We start from the raw sequence: 4,598 nt of genomic DNA, 5'->3' as shown, positions 1-4,598 counted from the left end.
CCTCGTTCATCGTGGTTGAGCGGTGACGAGTCGTGGTGTTGAGTCTTCGACGATTATTATTTAATCATTTTCCCCAAATTTCAGATTTTATTTCAACAAGACTCTTGGGTCCAGAGCGGAAAGAACTGAGGCTCTGATACCAACTGTAACAGCCCGACATTTCTAGGGTATAATAAATGCGGCGACTGTTAACTAGGCGAACTTAAGTGCAACAAGAACATAGACTAGGGTTTCAATTAAAGAGATTTGACCAAGAATTTAATGAAGCATCAAGGCAATAAGTCAACGACTAACTCACGAGAATCAAGACTTAATAGAATAGGCTCAAAAGTCAAAGGTTTAGCATAATTCCAACAAAACGCAATAATTCCCCTCATTCCAAAACAAAGAATTAAGTTCACCACAACCAAAAATAATAGTTTCAAATATTCAGCGGAAGCATTTCCAAGAGGAAGCGAAGCCATGTATGAAGACACGACTACACTCAAAAACCCAACCATCCATATTATTCGATTCAATCTTCTCAACACCACCGACCGCCCATCGCCGCTCAACCTGCACATAGGGAAAACACATGCAGGGCTGAGTATTTTAAACATACTCAGTGGACTCATGCCAAAACGTTTTATAGTTATGCCACCCTTACCATAGTGAACTCGAGTTTTGCATTTATTTAAAGATAAGCATCGAGTATCACAAAAATATATCATGGACTGGCCAGTCAAATAATACCTCCCATTTTCTCATCAATCATCATTTCATAGTGCGACGAAAGTGTGGCCACACTATTCGCCCACGAGATCGGCCGACTAGCAAGGACGGCTCCCGATCCCACCGTGTACACTAGCCTGATAGGGTTTGCGGCCCTACTCAGACCCGAATTCGTTTTTATAGCCGCTGTAGCCTAATGGAGCGTACTCACAATCTAGGCATCAGGCAATCACAATATCCAAAATAATTTATAGGCATGGCATAACAGTTCAATCCACCCTTATTTCTCCAACATCATAAATTTGCACATAGAAGAGAGTTTAGAATAAAGCCCACCTCGATTTCTTTCGAGTTCAACAAAAATGCACTTCTTCTTGATATCCCACCGGGAACGCGAACTATCACCTTTAGTTCATATATTTCAAATAAGTCTCAAATCATGGATTAAAATTATGCATGATCTCTCGTTTCCCTTTTCCCTTCGATTATTTTCAAAATCACCAATCAAAATCAAAGTACGATTATCATATCGTTTTTATTCACACAACAACTCCAGATTTATCATCAAATCGTGTCACGCATGAGTGCTTCCCACACACAACACACGCACACACACACAACCACACGTACACGCCTACCGAGGCGTGCACACACACACACACACACACGGTCACACACCCACACATGCATCCAAATTCACCGATTAATTTCCCCCTTCACTCGTTCTAAATGCATGTGGACTCAAGAACACCGATTGATCGGTAGGAGAAGAAAAGATTAATAATAGAAGTACCTTTTCTTGCAAAAACAAACGGTAGAAACAAGTAGGATCTTGATTCTTCAACAAAATCTTGAATTGCAGCTTCAATTCTTCTCCAAAAGATGAAGAATTAATGGAGAAAGTAGAAGAAAAATTTGAGAGAGTGGGAGAGGAGAGATGAGACGACGTGAAGGGAGTGGGGGGCGGTTTTCTGTAGTGCTAGGGTTTTGATTTCTCTCCTCTTATTTATAGAGTGCAAAATATACTCCAACAATTAAATAAATAAAGATTTGGGAGAGATTTGTTGGGGGTTAGGCGTTAAAATAGTTGAGAAATAGGGGGTTTTCGAATTTCAAGCTATTTTAATAGCTTTTGATTTAAATTTGAATATTTTACGGAGTAGAATAAAATATCACGGAGCAAGAATAATAATAAAAAGTACTCCCCAATTTAATAGGAAAGTGGCGTGACTTTTAATTCCTTAGAAGGAATTTAATTTAAATCCTAATTTAATTAGGATATGGTAAGATCTTCTTAGATTTGGCAAGATATGCTAGGATATTTGAATTTATTTATGGAAGAAAATAAATAAGGGATCAAATAATAGAATAAAATAATCCATTCTCCCATAAAATTAGGAGATTTCGAAAATCTCATCAAATAATCAAGGAATATTCGGACTTTGGATTTAATTCGGATAATTATCCCAAGCAATAATTAAATCCAAGAAAATATAGGATTTCTTTCCAATAAATAGGAGGGTCGAAAATTCCACATACTTAAAAAATGCTCCTATTTAATTCTCACTCATCCCTTAGAAAAACAATTCACCAAAAATATTATTTCTTCCCACATCAAAATATTCACATATTCGAATTTCCACCTCCATTCCACATTTTCCAACGACTTTGACCATTCCACGGCCACGTCATATTTTCCACCATGTTGACTATTCAATAGCCACGTCACATATTCAACAAGTTGATCTCAACTCAAAATCGCAATTAGGTCACATAGAATATTGCAATTAAATCACTCATCAATTAATTCCACATATCATAGCATTAAAAGCATTTAATGCAAAAATTTTCACGTCACAAAAATTAGGGTAAAGAAGAAGATGAAGAAGATAGAACCTGGTGGTTGTTGGTGGTTGTTCTCAAGAGACTGAAATTCTCTTCTAGATTGTTAGTTAGGACGTGAGAGAATTTTAAGTTAAAGACAACAATATTTGCTTGTTGAATTTGTACAATGCAATGTGGAGTAAATGAATGAAAACATGTATTAATTTTCTTTAAAGAAAAGAGTATAAAAGACAGAAATATTTGTGTGACCTCATTCAAGAAAAAGTAACTCTCCCTTAGACTAATATCATCATTAGTTAATTTCTAACATTGCAAGCAATGCACTTCTAATCTGGAGGTGCATTGCCTGGAAATTGGAGGCCTTTAATTTCTCCGGAGATACATATTCCTCCACTCTTCTTCTCGGCATATCCGTACTTGAAACGAGAAGATTCCCTTTTTTCAAACTCACCACCATATTTAGGAATGATGATGTTTTACTCAAGGTCAGCCCAAGACGGCTTGACTGGGATGAACTCTCTACACTTCCTTCCTACAAATCATAAATTTCAATTAAAATTATACACTTTGGCTTATAATCTTGTTTTTATTTCTTGTACTATTATAAGCCTGACAAAAATTAAAACAAACGTGATCGATAAATCAGGTGTAGCATTGAACGCGGACCATTAACTTTTGCAAGTGTTAAAGTATAAAGGGAAGAAAAGGAATAATAGGAATGTTAATTTCTAACATTCTCAGCAATGCACCTCTGATCTGGAGGTGCATTGCCGGGAAATTGGAAGCCTTTAATTTCTCCGGAGATACATATTCCTCCACTCTTCTTCTCGGCATATCCTTACCTTATATGGGACGCTTACCTTTTTCAAACTCATCACTATATTTAGGAATGATGGAGGTTTTACTCAGGGTCAGCCCAAGACGGCTTGACTGGGATGAACTCTCTGCACTTCCTTCCTACAAATCATAAAAGGCAATTAAAATATACACTTTGGCTAGTAATATTATTTATATTTCTTGTACTATTATAAGCCCGACAAAAATTAAAACAAACGTGATCGATATATTTGATCAAGTATTGCACAAGATTGCGCAGTGCGAGACAAAAATGCACTAAAACAAATGCACCAAAAAAAAGTAAAAAATTAGTTTTTATTTTTCAAGTAAAAATGAATGGAGAGAATAAAGAAGAAGATGAAGAAGATAGAACCTGGTGGTTGTTGGTGGTTGTTCTCAAGAGACTGAAATTCTCTTCTAGATTGTTAGTTAGGACGTGAGAGAATTTTATGTTAAAGACAACAATATTTGCTTGTTGAATTTGTACAATGCAATGTGGAGTAAATGAATGAAAACATGTATTAATTTTCTTTAAAGAAAAGAGTATAAAAGACAGAAATATTTGTGTGACCTCATTCAAGAAAAAGTAACTCTCCCTTAGACTAATATCATCATTAGTTAATTTCTAACATTGCAAGCAATGCACTTCTAATCTGGAGGTGCATTGCCTGGAAATTGGAGGCCTTTAATTTCTCCGGAGATACATATTCCTCCACTCTTCTTCTCGGCATATCCGTACTTGAAACGAGAAGATTCCCTTTTTTCAAACTCACCACCATATTTAGGAATGATGATGTTTTACTCAAGGTCAGCCCAAGACGGCTTGACTGGGATGAACTCTCTACACTTCCTTCCTACAAATCATAAATTTCAATTAAAATTATACACTTTGGCTTATAATCTTGTTTTTATTTCTTGTACTATTATAAGCCTGACAAAAATTAAAACAAACGTGATCGATAAATCAGGTGTAGCATTGAACGCGGACCATTAACTTTTGCAAGTGTTAAAGTATAAAGGGAAAAAAAGGAATAATAGGAATGTATGGTTGGGAAAAGACATTATTTTTTTTATTTTTCGAATGTCGTTTGCAAATATTGCACTTTATTGCACAGTGTTAGCCAAAAATGGCGACGCGCGCTAAAACAAATGCACGAAAACAAGTAAAAAAATGAGTTTTTTTTTCAAGTAAAAATGAATGGACA

General features: G+C 35.8%; 1 long non-coding RNA gene across 1 annotated transcript; it reads right to left on the bottom strand.

Moving 5' to 3' along the window:
* Nucleotides 1-523: 523 nt before the first annotated feature.
* On the bottom strand, nucleotides 524-1,536 carry LOC125199881. Its single transcript, XR_007172638.1, has 3 exons — nucleotides 1,505-1,536; nucleotides 1,048-1,116; nucleotides 524-555 (listed from the first exon to the last, which is right to left on the bottom strand). It is a non-coding gene; the product is annotated as an uncharacterized LOC125199881 (long non-coding RNA).
* Between the last annotated feature and the right edge of the window lie 3,062 nt (nucleotides 1,537-4,598).

This window comes from Salvia hispanica, unplaced genomic scaffold, assembly GCF_023119035.1.
Source record: "Salvia hispanica cultivar TCC Black 2014 unplaced genomic scaffold, UniMelb_Shisp_WGS_1.0 HiC_scaffold_71, whole genome shotgun sequence".
Lineage (NCBI taxonomy): Eukaryota > Viridiplantae > Streptophyta > Magnoliopsida > Lamiales > Lamiaceae > Salvia > Salvia hispanica.
This window is presented reverse-complemented; position numbering and strand designations above follow the sequence as displayed.